Genomic DNA, 20,658 nt, shown 5'->3' with positions numbered 1-20,658 from the left:
TGACAGAGAGAAATCACAAGTAGACAGAGAGGCAGCCAGAGAGAGAGAGAGAGGGAAGCAGGCTCCCTGCTGAGCAGAGAGCCCGATGCGGGACTCGATCCCAGGATCCTGAGATCATGACCTGAGCCGAAGGCAGCGGCTTAATCCACTGAGCCACCCAGGCGCCCCTAAAATAATTCTCTTAACAAAGAAGATTTATATATAGATGACTGTCTCATGTGTATGCCAATAACCATATCTAAGAAAGTCTCCAAATGTGGTGACAAAGATTTCTTGCTAAATCCTAAGATCACAGGTAAAAATAAAATGTAAAGTATTTGTTTTATCAGTGATTGCCTGCCCCTTGGTGAAACCATAATCTAAAAGGTACTGTCTACAAATGAAGTAGCACATATAGGATTTTCTGTGAGCAGAAGATGAGAGAGGGTCATTCAGCCTGGGAATGGGCATTCACATAGAGTCCACAGAGGAGATCGCATCGAACAAGTCTTTGAGGCTAAAGAGGAGGACCTATTGCATATAACACTCTAAAAACCTGGCCACTCAAAGTGAGGTGCCTAATGCATCATGCCACCTGGGAATCAGAAGTTGCAGACTATCCATGAAGACATAATGCACATCATGGTGACTATATTAATAATACCATATTGCATATTTAAAATCAGTAAGAGAGTAAATCTTAAACATCCTCATCACAAGAAAAAAATTGCAACTCTGTGGTGTTGACTGTCAACTGGACTTCTTGTGATCATTTTGCAGTGTACACAAATATTGGAATCATTATGTTGTACACTTGTAACTAATGTTATATGTCAACTACACCTTAATTAAAAATTGCTTATTATTTTAAAAAATGCAGGCTGTCAGAACCCACCCAGGACACATGGAGCCAGAATATACATTTTAACACACTTTCCAGGTGATTCATATGTAATAGTTTGAGAAGTACCTCTTTGAGAGGTCTAGGAAAGATGGGTGAATTAACTGCCGTACTGGTGAAGTGGGCACAAAGAAGTGGAGAGGAAAGAAGGCTGTAAAATGACCAATTGTGAGGTGTTTAAAGAGAAGGTGTTTGGACTTACTCTTTTTTTTTCCCAGTGTTCCAAGATTCATCATTTATACATCATACCCAGTGCTCCATGCTATACATGCCCTCTTTAGCAAATGCTTACTTTGGTAGAGTTTTTGAAAATTGAGATTAATTTTTTAAAATACCAAAGACAGACATAAATGAGGACCCATGTACTCTCCTATAGCCACATTTCATTTTTTTCCTTTCTTTTAGAAACACTATCAGATGAAAAGCTGAAAAAAATTCAAATAAATATTGAAATTTATCATAAATATTTTTCACATGCTTCTAAATTATTTGATTTAGCTTTAGAAAGTGTTTTTTAACCATTTTATAATTATCATTAAGAATTTTGATTAAGTGGGTGCCTGGGTGGCTCAGTGGGTTAAGCCGCTGCCTTTGGCTCAGGTCATGATCTCAGGGTCCTGGGATTGAGTTCCACATCAGGCTCTCTGCTCAGCAGGGAGCCTGCTTCCCTCTCTCTCTCTCTGCCTGCCTCTCCGTCTACTTGTGATCTCTCTCTGTCAAATAAATAAATAAAATCTTTAAAACTGTTTCTCTGTTTCCGATGAAAACTGAAGAGCATACAACCCTAACTCTATATTCTACATTATCACCAATATATTTGGTGAGAAAATTGACCCACAAGAAAGATATGCTGAACTTAAGTATTTCATTCCAAGTTTTATATTTTGGAATTTAAGAACGATTATTGTTTTGTGGTTTTGTTGAACAGAACATTGGAAGTGTGATACCTTACTAATTAGGTATATCTTTTCATTTGGTGACAGCATCTGTGTTTACAAGTTTAAAATTTTACCTCTTCCTGTGTAAACTCATTTCTTGACTTGTTTAGACAGATACATATTAACACAAATATTTAATAAGTCTATTTTATTTGTAAAAATAGACTATTATTCTGTTGACTCTAGAAATGGCCTTAGAATCAATCTGGCAAACCAGTTATTCTTGTATATAAATGACAGCCAAATTTCTGAGTGTAGAAAATTATTTGCATTTACAGAATACATTTTGGAAGCTTAAAGTTCACATAGAAAAAGATATAAAACAAAATACAGAACATTTCTTAAACTTGGCAGTGTAGGTTAAAAATAAATTCTATAGAGGCATTCACGCTCATAACTTTGAGAATATGGGAAATGGTATAATGATATGCTTTTGAATTTAGACTGATACGGGTTTAAATCTCCAGTTTATCATCTTCTTCTGTAGGTTAACAAATTACATAATATCCCTCAATCTCATTTTTTGGTACTCAAAAAATAATATCATGGCTATGCCACAAGGTTTCTATGAAGACTGAATAATGTATAGTACTTAATAAAGGACCAGGCACAGTATATCCCAAAATAATAATTATCTTTTTGTTCTTCCTCCTTTTACTCTAACTTTTATTACCATTATTATGTATATAATGTGTCTAAATAGAAAACCAATTTAAACAAAATGTCCTGGTTTTAGGCTTTTATTTGAAGGATGCAAAATATCTGGAATGTATTTATAAACAATGTACAATGAGAACGTTCATGTTGGCTAAGCACAAGCAAAAGTGTTTATGCACACATTTTCTTATTTGGTACTCATAACCACATTTTGAGGTAGCTATTGCTTTCATAAAATTTGGGGGTAAAATTGCCACAAGTTCTCTGTTTCCTACTTCCCCTGCCATCCAATTCTGGGACTCAAATTAAGTGTTAAATGGCTTGTTACAGTCTCAGCAGCTGATACTGAGCCATTTTAAAGTCTTTCTCTTCTCTTGAGACTTCTCTTGAACTCTTGAGAAGTTCACTGATATTTTCTTCTGTCTAATCTATTTATCTCATTTAGTGAATTTTTATTTCGGATATCTTAGTTTTCGTTTCTATATATTTTTAAAGATTTTATTTATTTTGAGAGAGAGAGGACTCATGTGAGAATGAGGGGAGGGGCAGAGGAAGAGAGAATCTCCAGCAGGCTCCATGCTGAGCACAGAGCTGGGCATGGGCTCAGTCCCATGACCCTGAGATTATATTGTGAGCTGAAATCAAGAGTTGGGGGCTTAATTGACTGAGCCAGCCGGGTGCCCCCATATTTATTTTTAACAGTGTTCTGAACTTCTTGTCTTTAATTCTATCATCTGTCATTTCCAGGTGGGTTTCTATTGGCCAAATTTTCTCCTGAGGATGGTCAAATATTCCTATTTCTTCTCATGTCCAGTGACTTTTTTATTGGTCACCAGACACTGATGTTTATTTTGCTTAGTGCTAGATTTTATTGCCCTAGAAGGAGTTAAAAATTGATTCTGGCTGATGGCTAATTTACTTTTGGATCTAACTGATCCTTCTGATGCTTGTTTGTAAAAAATGTTTAGGATGGGTCTCAAGGAATGGTTAGAGTGACTCATTCCTATTACTAAAGCTTGACACTTGGTGCTCTCCACTGAATACCCCATGAAGATTTCCAGAACTGTGAGAGCTCAGGGAATTCATTTACTTAAAGTTCTCTATCAATTATTCCTTTTTGGCCATTGTTTTTCACCTGGCCTTGTGAAATCTCATTCTATATTTGTAATAGGTCACTACTCAAAATTCTCAGGGCTACACTGATACAAATTTCTAGAATTCTTTCTCTGTGTCTTTCCCTCCTTTGTGGTAATCTACCCCACAAATTCTAGTTGTCTTGTTCTCTCCAAACTCAGGGTCTCCTCAAAGACCCTGAAGTTCTCTCCCAGCTGTCCCATGATGCACCATGGTCTCTATATTGCCTCTGGGAAGAAATTCAGGTATTGTAGGTGCTCTTGATTTGTTTCCCTTCTCTCAGGAATTATGGCGTTTCTCTATTTTTTTAATGTGTGAGAACTGAATTACATGCTTTGTCCAATTTTCTAACTATTACAGCAAGAGCGTGAGTCATATAGTCATTACCCATTCATGAATAGAAGCAGAAGTCAAGGTATGTATTTGAAACTTACTTTTTCAAAGAAAAAAATAGAAGCTTACAAAATTTAAATGATACCATCTGAACATAGAGCAAGTATGGACAAAAAAGCAAAACTTAATCTAATATTTTAAGAGCCTAGATACCACGTTCATCCATTCATCCTTCATCAAGTTTCTTTAAATTCACAGTAATCACAAATGTTTAATGTGTTCCGTACATAAGGACACAAATTTATTATAACATGGAACTCATGCAAGGGTCATGAAGATTCTTCAAGGCAATGTAGTGATGGAGGAGCTGGATTTCAGAACTTTAAGAAAAAGTGTACCTGTTTGAGTGGGATAGGGACTGGAGGGTAATCTTGCCAGCACAGATATGGTATATTGTGTAAACTATGTAAAAAGCTTGGTCATAATTTAAGCATTGAATTATTAAAAGGCCTATCTTAAGATTGAAGAACTGAGTCAGAGAATTTGATGCCAAGAATTTGGCAGCCGTAATGGGCAAGGAATAATGATCTAAAAGGATTCTCCTCATACTAACGGGGCCTCAGGCAAGAGTGGGTCTCAATGGAGAAGTCAAATGATCGAGGGCATAATGAGATTCACGAAGAATTCGTGAAGTATGATCTGGGAGATGGTAACCCCTAAGGGATGACAGAAATTAGTCTGAGTACCAAAGTAAGACTAAGCCTTTAATTCAGAAAGTCAGGGAGTTTGAGTAGGGAAAGCTTTTAGGGGAATACAAACTGTGACTTCCAGCTTTGACTAGGAAAACTGTATCAATCTTGATTTTTGCTAATTCTTACTGTCAGTAACTTAGTCAGTGCTTTGGAAGATCAGACCATAAGATTCCGCCAACTAACTAAGCAGTAATAGTCAAGAAAAGGAATTATATTTGAAAGAAATATTAATCTCAAAGAACCCAAGCTCCTTCTTTGTGTTCACTCAGAGATATACCACACAATTTTCACGTCTTTAAATGAAAAAATACTTTGCATTTTCATATTTTGCAGAATCTCCACTAAAATATACATTGAGAGGAAGTGGTGATGCAACATGGGGGCTTAAGTGGGTAGGAGAAGAATCAATGAAACAAGATGGAATTGGGAGGGAGACAAACCATAAGTGACTCTTAATCTCACAAAACAAACTGAGGGTTGCTGGGGGGAAGGGGTTTGGGAGAAGGGGGTGGGATTATGGACATTGGGGAGGGTGTGTGCTTTGGTGAGTGCTGTGAAGTGTGTAAACCTGGTGATTCACAGACCTGTACCCCTGGGGATAAAAATATATGTTTATAAAAAATTAAAAAATAAATATATATATATATATATACATTGAAATAAATCAGAAAGAAATGAATGTTAATATTGCTCTCAGGAAGACTTGAAGTAGACAAGAACAGTAAAAGTATGTTTACACACACACACATATGTATACTGGTTGACTCTTAAAATTAAGACTTACAAAGTTTTCATCGATATGAAAACCCACTTCATTGTTCTTAAGCAGTCCAGATATAGTATTTATTCAACATGTCTTGAGAAAAATCCTATTTAAAAATATTCTGACCAATATGAGTGAACCAAATTGTATTTCCCTCACTATATAGATGTTCTCACTAGAGACTCTAAATTCTTTGTGTTGATAAAAATTAAGCACAAGACCATAAGAGACTCTTAATCTCACGAAACAAACTGAGGGTTGCCGGGGGGGTGAAGAAGAAGGGATAAGGTGGCTGGGTTTTAGACACTGGGGAGGGCATGTGTTATGGTGAGTGCTGTGAATTGTGTAAGACTGATGATTCACAGACCTGTGCCCCTGAAACAAATAATTCATTATATGTTAATTTAAAAAAATAAATAAAAATTTAAAAAAGGAATAAAATATGCTCTAAAAAATTTTAAGCATATAAGATCAAACCAAAATGTTATACATTGTAGGCAAAAAAAAAAAAAAAAAAGCAAATGTTCTGCAGTGTGCTAAATTAAGATAGTTTAGTAAGGCATTAAGGCGGAAAATCTATTATCTAAATGTCTGCATGAAGACCAGTAACTATGCTGTGGTATGAGGTCATCTCTGTCTAAAATACATATAGTGGAGAGATATTCTCCTTTATAATGATTATAAACTCTTCCCAAGCTGTTCATGTCCTTAAGATTTCCCCTGCCTCCTTATCAGCAAAAACTCAGAAATAAAGTATCCAATACCCTTCTATTAAGTTGATTTCCTTTTCCAATATGAAGAACTATGGAATGAACAGAGGAAGTGAATATCTCCTTTTCGGTACTGCGAAGGCTTCATTGTGATGATTTTCCTTAAATGTAAAAAGTAGTTATGATTTAACTAGATGAAAACAAAATTGATATTTATTTATTAATTTATTAAGATTTTATTTATTTATTTGACACAGAGAGACGCAGCGAGAGAGGGAACAGAAGCAGGGGGATTGGGAGAGGGAGAAGCAGGCTTTCTGCTGACCAGGGAGCCAGATTTGGGGCTTGATCCCAGAACCCTCAGATCAGAACCTGAGCCGAAGGCAGACACTTAATGATCGAGCCAACAGGCATCCCCAAAATTAATTTTTAAATGACACAAATAGGGCTCCTGGGTCGCTCAGTTTGTTAAGCATCTGCCTTCAGCTCAGGTTATGATTCCTGGGTTCTGGGATAGAGTCCCCATCAGGTTTCCTGCTCAGCGGGGAGTCTGCTTACCCCTCTCCCTCTGTCTGCTGCTCTGCCTAACTGTGTTCTCTCTGCCAAATAAACAAATTAAATCTTAATTAATTAATTAATTAAAGTGACACAAGTAACTGCGTAAATTTTCACATATAGCCTCAGACATGGAGGCATTAGAAAGCGCTAGAACAGCTTTAACTAACTTGTAGTTCAGCCTCTTCATTTGACAGATGAGGGGGCCTGTAGCAGGGAACCTAAATTATAAGTGGCAGATTCAGGGCTTGAACTTTGGTCAGTGGGTCCTGAATCCAGGACTATCTTTCTTTTACCAAATTGCTTTAGTAACTCTATTATAAATCATTGTCTTAAAAGCTATAAAGCTTTTGGAGCAGTTCTTAACCATTTTGTGTCTCAGGTTCCACAGCTGTAAAACTGAGAAAATTTGTAGGAATAAATGAGAGACTACACATAAGAAACAGCTCTGGGCCTAGTCCTTAGCTAACGTAATGTATGTACTAATTTTTATCAGTAGCTTCAGATATTGCTGTCTTTTTATATTAACCAAACGAAAGACTGTTAGTACAGTTATAAAAATAATTAGTATTTTGGGGCTGTTCTCCATGTGCCAAGCACTGCTTTAAGTGTTTTACTTGAGTCATTCAATTCTTAGACGTTATTACATATCACAACCAAATCATCTTCCCATATTGAGCTAAAATAACCTTGTAGTTGTTCTGCTCTGCCACCTTGGTTCTTGCCATTGTTAGCTTCATTCTGCGGCTATGATACATGGCCTCAAAGAATGATAAGAGTGTGAGTAAAACACTTCCAGTCTCTCTGCTTCTACGACTATATCTCTTCTTAAACAGGGACATCATTTTAAGGAGAAAACCACATTTTGGAAGATGAGAACATGTTAACTAAAGATTCTGGTTTACCCACGAAGAAAACACTATGGGGGTGGAAAGATGTAAGAGTTGTACCAGATGATCTCTCGTGAACTTTAAAATCTAGTATCTGCGCTTTTAATTTTGAGACAGGCAGATCGGTTCTTGCTATGCATCTTACCATCTTGTATGGCTCCTCAGTGAGACTGATGAAACTACTCAAGAAGTAAAAAATTCCAGCAAATCCGAACACAACTTGACATACCTATTGTCAACCTTAGCCGATTCCTAAATTCAGGTTTTCTTAATTTGGATATCTGCCTTTTCATCTATCAGCTTGCTGCACAGACTTGAAATTCAGTGTCAAGTTTCAATTACATTGCTGATAAAAGAAATCTTCAGTTGTATATCTGGATTCCTAACCTTAGCCTTATTTAGGATTCATTTTGTAAGTGACAGTTGTGACTAGTCATAGGTTGGCAGAACAGACTTAGAAATTTAGAAACTTTCCCAAGGCTGCTGAACCTACTTAAAAACGGCAAGAATCCACTCTTGTATATAATGCCCAGTCTTCCTTTTTTTTTTTTTTTAAGATTTTCTTTATTTATTTAACAGACAGAGATCACAAGTAGGCAGAGAGGAGGAAGAAGGCTCCCCGCTGAGCAGAGAGCCTGATGAAGGGCTCAATCCCAGGACCCTGAGATCATGACCTGAGCTGAAAGCAGAGGCTTAACCCACTGAGCCACCCAGGCACCCCTGCCCAGTCTTCCTTTAAAGTTAATGAACATAGTTTAAAAACACTTTGTAATTAAAGGAATTACAATTACATGGAATTACAATGAAACACAATGTTATATTGGAAACACTTTTTAATACTACATTGGCATTGTAAGTCAGAGATTTGTAGTGTCCCTGGGAACAGGCTAAAATCTATCCTAAAACTAAAAACAAGCAAGTGTCAAAATGTGTTAAATTTCGTTTTCCTTTCTTCTATTCAAGGTTAGTCATTCTAATCATCTTTGAAACTTTATGTGCATGATCTCTGTAATCCATTCACTAGCTGCTTTGAATTTCTCCTCATCTCCCTTTTCAGAAGCCAAGATATGTCATTATTTTCAGGGACTTCACCATTCTTCACAGCTAAAGTTCTGACATTTCAAAAATGGGAAATCAACCCATATTTCCTAAGTAATAACATAACTACACCACAGGATATTTTTAAATGTACACATATGCATATAACAAGTACAGTATACATGTATCAAATTCTTCCTAGAAGACAGGCACTTTAGTGCTAAGCACCTTGAATGACCTTTTCCTATTCCTCACAGTAACTAATTCCTTACAGTTATACTATGCTGCAAGTGCCATTATTAATTCTCATTTTGTCATAGAATGATTGAGGCAGAGAGGTTAACTTGTCTAAGGTTACAAAGCTAGAAAGAGGTAGAGTTTAGTACTGAATGCAGAATATATGATTACGAAGTTTCTTTGGCAACCACTACACATACTAACTCCATGAGTAAGTATCACTTTATGCTTTATGTATATAGAGATGGATTAAATAAATATATATTTAATAAATGAATAAGTAACCCATTATATGAGTAAGCCTAATTCTGGAATTATATTAAACTTCACTTAAACCAGGTCATTTTTACATACTGGAGAAGTAAATCCAAAATAAATTCTTGGTTTTGAATTCATTTAGGTTTTGGCAATAACTGTAAAAAAAGAAAAGTTAAAGTAAATGAGATTGGATTCCAGGGTTCTTGATTTCTTGGAAAGAAATGTAATATTCAATTGAAATATTTCCTGGGGCAGACAAAGATTAAAAGAAAATTAATGTAACTATGTGGGGCATAAATAACATTTTCATAGAGTTTGTCTGTGATTATCGTTGCTCTAGGCTAACTAAAATATTTAACAAGTATAGCACTTTTAAGCCTCCAATATTCTCGCAGTGCTCATCTTGGTATAGCACATATGTTAAATTTCTTCTGCTCCAGAGACTTGGGTCCTGATATTTTATAAACTTAGATACAATGAAGTATGCTAAAAAAGGATTATTTCCAGTGTTCTGAGGTTCATAGCTTGGTGGTCATTAATGGAAAAGATGTCCTTCCATTTTAGATATGAGAGAAATCAACAACATAAAACTTCTGCCAAGACTTTGCTTAATATTATTTCTGACAATCTCTATTTGTTAATTGAATTCTTAAACAGGAAGTTAAAAATACCGTTTCAGAAAACAAGTAACCCTTCATATTGTCAATGAAAGGCAGATTGCTTTAGAATACTCTCATGGTGGTAAACACCAGTCTAACTGTGAATTTAAACAGATATGGACAGGATGAGTACTTAATGTGTGGAACGTGGCATTGTTAAATATCTGAAAAATTATTGTCTGGTTATACTCAGCTAGCAATCTGTCTACTAAGCTGCCTTTTACATTCTTAAACATGCAACATAAAAACAGAATGTAGTGAGGTTGTTCAAAAGAGAGGACTAATATTTAGCATATGGTTAGCTATCTATCATCTACCTATGTATCTGTGTATCATCTATCACTTCCCAACTCCTCTTAACGTCCATTCCCATCATTCCATTACAGAACCCGGTTCTCTTGATAGTGCTTGGACAACAGCAGGCATTCTTCTACTTTGGTTTTTGAACTAGGTGCTTATCCCAGCTGGAATGCCCCTCACCTAGATGTCTGCATGCCCAACTCCAACAGCATCTCGTCTTTGTTTACATTTTGCCTTCTCAGTGAGGTCTGCTAAGGTCTGCTTTTACAACTCTCTTTAATATTATAGTTTACTCTCTTTTTTTACCTCCAGGGACACATAGAACCTGTTAACATACTGTATAAATTTATTATTACTCTGCATTATCTATCTTTCCACATTAGAAATTAAGTGACAGAAAGACAGGGATTTTTGTTATTATGTTTTCTAATTTACCCCAATTGCCCAAACAGTGCCTGGAGCATGGTAAATGCTAAATCCTTGTTGAATGAATGGGTTATTTATTTTTCTATTCATCCATGTATCTATAAAGAGTTTCACTCAATCTATACTAGGTTAGTTTATATTTATAAATTATAGAAGTGGTGCTGGCTTTAGTGATCTAGCACATAAAATAAATTCATTTATTCTTAATAAAATTAGATGAACAAAAATTTAAAATTTTATTTATCATTTTGAGAGTTTCAGCATTTTTTTTATCACAGTAGATCTTGTGACAACACCAAAGCATGCCATCATGTTTTTCTCTTAAGTGCCTGAGCGATAATCAGTGACAAAGACTTTATAAGAAAAAATATGTGGAATTTGAAATCTCTCTTAGAGCATAATTCTTACCTGGACACTGTCCCTTTTCTATCAAGATGACAAATAGCATGCATTACAGGAATCTATCACAATACTTAGAGTAATTATTCGGTTTTATCAGAATTTTAAAAATTTAAAAAGGGTTAGCTCAGAAAGACTGAGTTTATATTATGAACTGAGGACATCAATTTATAAAATGGTAAAGTTACATATGATTTTATGTACTAAATTCTAAATGACATTCAAAAGGTTTCTGATACTGACACTGTCAATTCCTTCTTAAGTAAGATCTCTTGATGAAAATCTAAGAGAAGCTGAAAAAAAAAAGTTTCTGTTTTTTAAGACTTTATTTATTATTTATTTATTTGTCAGAGTGAGTGAGAGCGCGAGCACAAGCTGGGGTAGGAGGAAAGGCAGAGGAGAAGCAGACTCCTGCTGAGGAAGGAGTCCAATGCGGGACTGACCCAGGCTTCTAGCATCATGACCTGAGCCAAAGGTAGATGCTTAACCCACTGAGCTATCCAGGCACTCCCCAAAAATGCTTTTATTTAACTTTTTCTTTCAACTTCTTGACTACTCCACATTTTGTTTGTCCTTCTTCCTGGGTCTCACTAACATCTCTCCACTCATGTCAGTCTGCATTAAGATGAATTTTCACTTGTCAGGGTCACTATTATTTGCAGAAATCTCAACAGCTCAGTTCTTCAAAGTTCCCATGAAGTAATGAATTCTATTCCTAAACAGGCGCTGCAAAATGCTCACTGCCATTTACTTACTACCCAGAATGGGTGTCTCACTCTACTTGTTCGGTGGAGCCCTCAATGCTGTCCTCTTTTTGCTATGTCTGCAGGTTCTCTGGCCAGCAGCGTCTGTATACCACTTCTGTGTTCTCTGCCTAACTGAAGTGATAGGAGAAGTTTACATTCTTTTTGGATCTAAGAAAAGAAGTTTATTCTTTGGAAAGAGTAAAAAAAAAAAAGAAAAAAAAAATCAAAAAAGAAACCACCATGGTACTAACCAAACAGTATGTATCCTATTTGATGCTTATCTCTAATAGACATCTTTAAGGGTCACAACAGCTTAAAGGCTTTAACTATTTATGCATTTTACAATGACCATGTGGGTTACGTGTGTGAACATAAACTACATGCTAGACTCTAGCTTCTAGACTCTGGGAAGATAGGCATAGAAAAAAAAAAAAACAGACAATAATTCTTATCCTTGCAAAGTTTAAAATCTAGTGATTCAGTGGCTCATTCAGTTAAGCATCTGCCTTTGGCTCAGGTCATGATCCCAGGGTCAGGGATCAGAGCCTCATGTGGGGCTCCCTGCTTAGGGGGAGCCCCACATGAGGGGCTCCTGCTTCACCCTCTAACCTCTGCCTGACACTCCCCTGCTTTTGCTCTCCCTCTCGCTCTCAAATAAAAAAAAAATACACAAAATCTTTTAAAAATAAAATATAGTGATTATATTATTTTTGTTAACATATATACATGTGAGTATGCATCCATAAATGTAATATTACTTTCTATCATTTCACTAAAAAATAGTGCTTTGGAGGGATGCCTGGGTGGTTCAGATGGTTAAGTGTCTGCCATTGGCTCAGGTCATGATCTCAGGGTCTTGGATCAAGCACCATGTCAAGCTCCCAGCTGGGCGGGGGGGGGAGGGTGGGGGGACTCTGCTTCTCCATCTCCCTCTGCCTCTACCCTTGTTTCTCTTTATCTTTCTCAAATGGATAAATAAAATCTTTTAAAAAAAATATTGCATAGGATTCCACCTTCCATTTATATGATAGAATAATACATTTAAAGAATTATTCTTCTACTATCAGATTTGGAGTGCAGAAAGCAATGACATTATTCAACTGTTTTCTACCAAAACAAGATCTGTGTGGAGAAATTTTTTAACTGCTTCTTTTGATCTTATGTTACTAAATTTTTTGTATGGGCATATTTTTAGGCACTTAAAAAATATCAAGCAGCAGTTAATAATAGGATACCCACATACGTTTATTTGGTTTACAAAAACAATTAAATGTGTGGCATATTTCTTCTGTTAATTACTTACCTTTCAGATCTTGTATCAAACACTGTGGTTTGCATATATTTTAAGTGAAATAGGTTATGTCTTTTATTATTATTTTTTTAAGATTAACTTATTTATGGGGACCTGACTGGCTCAGTTGGTTAAGCATCTGCCTTCAACTCAGGTCATGTTCCCAGGGTCCTGACATCAAGTCCTGCATCAGGCTCCCTGCCCAGCAGGGAGTCTGCTTCTCCCTCTGCCCCTCTCCCTGGCTCCTGCTCATTTTCTCTCTCACACATGCATGCATGCAAAAATAAATAAATATCTTTTTTTAAAGATTTACTTATTTATGAGAGAGAGCAAGGGACGGAGAGGCAGAGGGAGAAATAATCTTAAGCAGACACTTAAGACACTCTACACTGAGCATAGAGACTGATACAGGGCTTGATCTAATGACCCTGAGATCATGACCTAAGCTAAACCAAGAGTCGGGTGCTCAACTGACTGTGCCACCCAGGTGCCTCATCATTTATTATATATTTGTTTGTTTTAGTTAAGCAAACAAATGCTCTAGGAAGCACACACTAAGATTCCTAATTCCCAAGGTTTATAGGTACAGGGAAATTTGTATGCATGTTCTGATCATATGGGGACGAGAATTATCTTAGCGATTAAAATAATTTCAAACTAAATAATCCATCATGCTTTTATTCTCCTGTTATCAAATAAAAACTATTTCTTTATCACTGATAAAAACCATAGAAAACAGTTTTCTCCAACTCAGCCTTTCAGGAGGTTTGAGATTTCAGGTACAATGATGTCTATACGCTATATATTCTGAGACTACTCTCCTTCCAACTCTGGTACTAACACATTTGTTCATCAGAGATTTGGGTAACTTCAGGTATTTTAGCTAGTGAAGTTTAAGGAACTCTTGAATATATTGGGATTCAAAGGACTGAAAGGACCATCATTCTTATAATGAAAACCATTAGTCCATATACTTAAAAGAATCTGCTTAAAGATAGGTAAGTAAATATTTTGAACATAGGTTTAAGTGCTACCTTTCCACAAGAAAGGCCTAAAGCACATAACTGATACATTTGAAAGATAGTTCATTATCTTTCCTAAAGCATTCTTTGGTTTTGTATTGCTAATAATGCCTTGCAGATGGCATTTAGAGTTACTACTTTTAACAACTAACAAATGCTCAAATACTTGGGGGGCATCTTGACTGTTAATCTAAACTTTCATTCAAAAATTCTCCAAGTTCATGGAGATCTTCAATCACTTGAGCCTACCACATTCTCTTCAGTTTCCCTCTAATTTTTTTCTTGTTCTGTTTAGAGTACAAGACCCATTAGTTATCAGCTGACTTGACATAAAGACCTTTCAACTTTTTGGATCCTTCCTTCTGCTGTACTTCCCTAGCAAAGACTAAACTCTGGATGTCATTTATATAAAATACAACTACATCTTCTAACTATATGTTGGAGAAAAAGAGTGTTTTTAAATTTATGATCACAGATTTACTCTCAACATTTTCTAAAAATCTTAATCTCTCCAACTTTAGAGTTTTTATACCAATGGTTCCCTTCTTGTAATGATCTTGCCCCACAATCCTCATAGGGTTATCTCCTTGCCTTTCAAATCTTGGTTTAACTTTACTGTGTCTGAGGCCTCCCTTGAACACTCCCTCCCTTGATACCTAAAATAGGTATCAAGTGGCTCTCTGTCATATCACTCAGTTTTTAATTTTCTCCTTGAAACTTACCACTAATAAATACTTTATTATTTTGTAGACTGGCTACTTCCTCTCACCAGAATGTAAGGCTCCTGAAAGTAAGCAATGTGTCTATGTTATAAAGTTTTACCTCCCCTGTACCTAGAATAGGATCTGGCAATTAGTAGGTGCTAAATAAATATTTATTGAGTGAACAAAATAAATAAGCCTCTACACCTCTTATAAAATTGATATTTATTAACTCTTTTTTACAAGCATAGTACTAACATATAGCCTCTAATATTTGTAATTTAAATTCATTCTGAAGAAAAATTAATCAAATAAATGGATTCCTTTCTTTTACTGACCTTGGGCAAATTATCTAATCCTCTGAGATGACATTATTTTTTCCCAGAAAATTAGAAAATTGAACTAGTCTCTATAAGCTCTAAAATACTGAGATAATCTTTTCTTTTAGAAAATTAAGGTTTAAACCTCTCTATTTTAGGGGCACCTGGGTGGTTCTGTCAGTTAAACATCTGCCTTCAGCTTAGGTTATGATCTCAGGGTCCTGGGATGGAGCCCCGCATGGGGCTCTCTGCCCAGTAGGGATTCTGCTTCTCCTCCTCCACTTGTCCTCTGTCTTTCTCTCTCAAATGAATGAAATCTTTAAAACAAAAGAAAACAAAAACCTCTCCATTTTAATATTTGAGCTCTGTTACCTAATCAATTTCAACAACTATATCAATAGTTGTGGTCTTGGCCTATATTAGTGTCTCAGTGCTTTTCTTTAAAAATCTCCCTTAACTCATCTAAGAGCACTCTAAAATACTATACAGATAATCAGTGTCAGTGTGAGTACATTATTTAAACTTTGCTGTAGATACTTTTTATTTTTAATAATTATTACCTTGTAAATTGGCATAGCTTTCAGCATATTCACTTAAAAGTTTCCACTTTTAAATATAGTTTTCATTACATACCTCTCTGTATATCTGAGCAACTCTACTGAAGACTCAATATTAAACAAATAAATCAGACTATGTCAACATCTATTGCTAGAGATCTTAGTTTATTAAGTGTGTTTATTTCCATCATTATTAATTTCTAGGAATAACGAAATAGAACAGAAAAATAAATGTGTAGTCTCTGACTGTAAGTTAGAAATTGCATTGCACCATGGCTTAAATTTTCATTGACAGATCAATGTTACATAACTTTGACAGATCAATGCTGCATAATGTAATTTAATGTCCTCTCAAACTCAAAGGCCTACCTGAAAATAAAATGACAATTTCCATTTCCCTATTCTCTAATTTAACTGCATTTGCATCATGAATTTCTGGAAATTTGATCGCTCTTGGAAATCTATGAACATTAAGAAGAGAATGTTACAACTATTTGGGACATATTTTTATCCTCCCAATCTGATAATAACATCTTTCAAAAGTCAGGTGATGCTTTAAGTACACAATTTGCAATAATCAGATTTCCCCTGAAACTAGTGCAGTGATTTGTAAGAGTAAGAAAATCTAATTAAATAAATTCCACGGCTACATTTGGCAAAGTTTAGCCAGGATGTACCAGCTCAGATGACATATTTTGAAATTAAATACCATGAATTAACTCCAAAAATAAGGTTCTCTGATTTAGTCTACTTGAAAGTGTAGCCATGGAAATGTTAGGCAATCTGACCATGGCTTGAAAGTCAAGGGTTATTTGTATGACAAAGAAGTGGTCGGAAAAATATTCTTTAGTTTTAAGGACTTCAAGCTACTTTTAGCTTTTCTAACAAGGGGCCTGCAAACCTGTGAGAAACTGTGAAATTCCATAGCTCCCTTTTACCAACTCTGTCCCACCATCACCAAGAATGCAGGGGTTTTTTTGTTTGTTTGTTTTTAAGATTTTATTTATTTATTTGCCAGAGAGAGAGAGCGAGCACAGGCAGGCAGAGTGGCAGCAGAGGCAGAGGGAGAAGCAGCCCCCCCCCCCCCCGCCCCCAGCAAGGAGCCCCATGTGGGACTCGATCCCAGAACACTGGGATCATGACCTGAGCCAAAGGCAGCCACTTAACCAACTGAGCCACCCTAGCAGGTGTTGGTGGTAAAGTGGTGAGCATAGCTGCCTTCCAACTGAGCCACCCAGGCGTCCCATGAATGTAGTTTACCTTAAAGAGGAAGGGAAAGACAGTCTTTATTGACCAACTTTTGTGGCAGCATATTATCCTCTTGTCAACAGTCATTTAACAAGCTCACTGACTTCTCACTTTTGTTCTCTGGCTCATTCATTCATTCAATCAACACTGTGCTGCGTACCTACTATATGCCTATATGCCAGGCCCTATTTTATGCTCTGGGTCAATATAAGACAAGATACATTTCTTATGGTGCTTACACTAAAATATTTTGTAAATGTGCATCTCTGCATAAAGATTTACAGAGTGTTAAATTTAAAAAAAAAAAAACAGCTTAAGAAATTATTTAGCTCATCTTTTCTTTCTTTTCTTTTCTTTCTTTCTTTTTTTTTTTTTTTAATTTCGTGAGTAAACTGAGTCCTTGAGGTAAGGAACCTGACTCCTCAAGATTATACAGTGAGTTAGTGAAAGTCCACAGTATACGTGATACCAGTTTTTGTTGTATTTCTCCAAATAACCATTAAGGATAATTACCAATTCACCTCTACCTTCTAAAATGATCTTTTATTCTTTCACTATTTTTTGGTTATTCTTTTACTGTGATGTGAATGACCTGGTTGCGAGAGTTAAACTTTTCAGTTTGCCCTTTTCTGAGTCACCTTCAATTTCAGGTTCTTTAATTGTTGTCTGACACCATAGGAACAATCTTGGCTGCAAAGGAGGCCAGGTGAATCCCCAAGGTTTACTGCTCTGTGCTTCATTTCTCTTCTGTTGCTAACTGTGAGACCATTTGGCAACAGTTGACTCAGAGCCTTAAGATAATTAGTTCTTTCTCAGAATGGTGTGGTTTTTAAAGAGGAAAATATGCAACATTTGTTTCAAAACCCAAATCTATCATTTGTAGAATGTGACCCATTTTGGTGGTTCTATGATATTTTTGAAAACAGTTTATATAAATAATGTCCTCAATAAAGTTGTCTCCTTCTAGCTTACTTCTGAATTATTTTTAATACTATCCCAAGCACATCTCATCTCAGATAAAAAGAAACAAACAAAAAACGTGGCAGGAAAATGTAAAAGACTACAGATGTAGTAAAATTAGAAGACAATTTTAATTAAGTGGATGAATAAGGTTTAATACACTAATAAGACACTTTAATTTCATTTTATACAAACATTTAGCACCTAAGATTTAGAATAAATTACTACATATTGAATCTCTCAGTAGTATCCTAATATTTTAACTCAATCATATTAACATAGGAAGCTATATTCTAATGTGTTTTAAAAAGATTAATATGAAATTTCCTGTATGATTGGATGAAAATTTCTTATAATTTCTACATATCTATATATTTCTAAGATAATAATCTAAGTCCATCATAATTGAAATATTTCTTAATAAATGTAATTCAATTCTTCAAAAAAAATTTTTTTAACATAACAGATCAACAACCAGATCAGGCCTGACTAAATTTTATTGTTCTTTATTATATAGGTAATGATGAAAATAAAATCCATATGGAGCACTAAAAATAAACAACTTGTTAAGATTGTAGTTTAAAATAAAAAATACATTTTGGTCTTCATCCAGAGTTCCTGGCACACAGCTCCTAAAACCATTGGAATTTCCTAAGTGATAAACATGAACATAAGAGCTATCATTATTTTCCAATATTGTGGGAAATAATTTGCTGCTTCACAGCCAATGGGATGACTCTCATTTTATGATAGAAAATGAGTAAACCAATCTCTTTGGCATGGAATTCAGAACACTTGCAATCTTTGATCAGTTCACACTTCTGACCTCATTTATAATTAATATTATGATAATGTAACTTTTATTATTATATAACGATGAATATTATTGTGTCACACTGAGGTACATCAAAATACTCAATATTTCTCAATCTCTTGTACATTCACAGCTTCCTGTGTTTGTTCCCTATAACAAAAATGTCACAGTATTATCTCTGCTATAGAAATCTCTAAGGATAACAGAATTCAAATGTCACTATCTCCTGAGCTTTCTTAAATCTTTGTAAAGGAAAATCGTATTTCCTTTCCTTATACGTCCTTAATCTTTGAACACTTGTTACAGCATTTGCCATCATCTATTCTGTATGTTAAATCCCCATCTATAGGATGCCTGGGTGGCTCAGTTGGTTAAGCATCTGCCTTCAGCTCAGGTCATGATCCCAGAGTCCTGGGATCAAGTTCAGCATCAAGCTTCTTGCTCAGAGGGGAGCCTGCTTTTCTCCCTTTGTCTCTCCCCCTGGTTGTGTGCTCTCTTTCTATCTCTGAAAAATAAATAAATAAATATCTTAAAAAAATAAATAAATCCCCATTTGCATCCCCCTCAACCTTTATGCCCTTGACTTTATAAAAGCACTGTATTTTTTTTTTTTTAAGTGTGCTGCATAGGACAAGCAAATAGACCTTAATAAGTGTGTGTTCCTAAGTCATATTCAACTATCTTGATCTGTAATGTCTTCACAATGTAGGGGAAATTTGGGAGAAAAATTTGAAAATGTGGGTTTTAGACTACTTAGGTTCTCCTGTCATAACAGAAAAGAAGATGTGTTATTTCATCCAGAGAGAGTTAACACAGCAGGTCTAAATATTACTCTTGAGAAGAACCCACTTGCAGAGCTGGCATCAAGGAACTTGGTTTCTGAAATTCCATATACCATTAAGGCTGTTTTGTTTGCCTGAGGCACTGAATTCACTGTATGATTTATGGTGAAATCTGCTTCCCTTGTGGGAATCTGGAATTTTTGTAATTGTGGCTGATCACACAAAGAGATCCTGTATAACCAGTTTCCACCAAAGACCTTGGGCTGAATCTATGGGAGGCTTTCCTGGGGAAAAACACTGCTTATATGTTGCTCATTTAACTACTCAAGGAAAGAGTTCATTCTCTGCAGCACTTCCTGAGGGACGACTTTCTCAATCCTATGCGCAGATCCCTCCAGACAAAGCCTAATGTGTCTTCCCTTGCTAATCCATTCACTGTAATATAAACCACAGCAGTAAATACAACTGTGCCTGAGTAATGTGAGATCCTTTTAGTGAACTTCCAAACCTGTAGATATTCTTGGGACTCGTGATACAGAAAGGAATTACTTAAATGCCATCTTGTTACTTCTCTTGACAAACTTCTTCCAATCACTCAGATACTTATTATAGCAGAGGAATAACCAAGTGTTAGACAGAAAAACTAATTGTCTCCTCATGTCTCCTAACACTTCATTCTTCTATTAGTAATCTGTATATCCTCACAAAATAGCATAGCTTAAGCATGGCTTTGCCTAGTTAATAGATGGGAAAGTGAAAGAAAAGATAAGTAAAATTTTTAAAATATTAAGTTGTGTTTTGAAAGATAATGGGGAAATAATGCAGTAGAAAGAAAACATCACTGGGTCTCCTGATCAAGTTACCATCCAACCATTTCTCAGACATGAATCCTTAGGGAAATTACTTAACCTCATTGAGAACTAATTTTGAGTACGTAAAAATAGGATAATAAAACCTTCCTGACATTATTGCACAGATGCTGAGAAGATAAAATAAGTTAAATTGTATATAATACAGTTCAACATTACTATATTTAATTGTGATTTCTTTCCTTTCTGATTTTAGGCTTAAGGCTTAAATCTGGAAAAAGAGTCAGGAAGATGTTATAGTTTCATTCAATTCTGACCTCTCCAGGCAAGTTTAGAATTATACTGGCCTGTAACATCACTTTGGGGAAAACAAGGAAAGTTCAGAGAAATGAAAAAGAATCAAGATGACAGCTACTAAAGTAAGAAAATAAATTCTAAATAATGATTATTTTTTTAATGTACCAGCAAGCCTCCAGAAA

The 20,658-nt window shown here is 35.6% G+C and overlaps 1 protein-coding gene across 1 annotated transcript in view; it reads right to left on the bottom strand.

Annotated features, from left to right (window-relative positions):
• CCSER1 (coiled-coil serine rich protein 1) overlaps positions 1 to 20,658 on the bottom strand; it is a 1,346,695-nt gene that overhangs the window by 463,492 nt on the left and 862,545 nt on the right. The window lies entirely within an intron of this gene.

The sequence above is a fragment of the Mustela nigripes genome, chromosome 1 (assembly GCF_022355385.1).
Source record: "Mustela nigripes isolate SB6536 chromosome 1, MUSNIG.SB6536, whole genome shotgun sequence".
Lineage (NCBI taxonomy): Eukaryota > Metazoa > Chordata > Mammalia > Carnivora > Mustelidae > Mustela > Mustela nigripes.
Note: the sequence above shows the minus strand (reverse complement) of the source record. Positions and strands in the feature narration are given on the sequence as shown.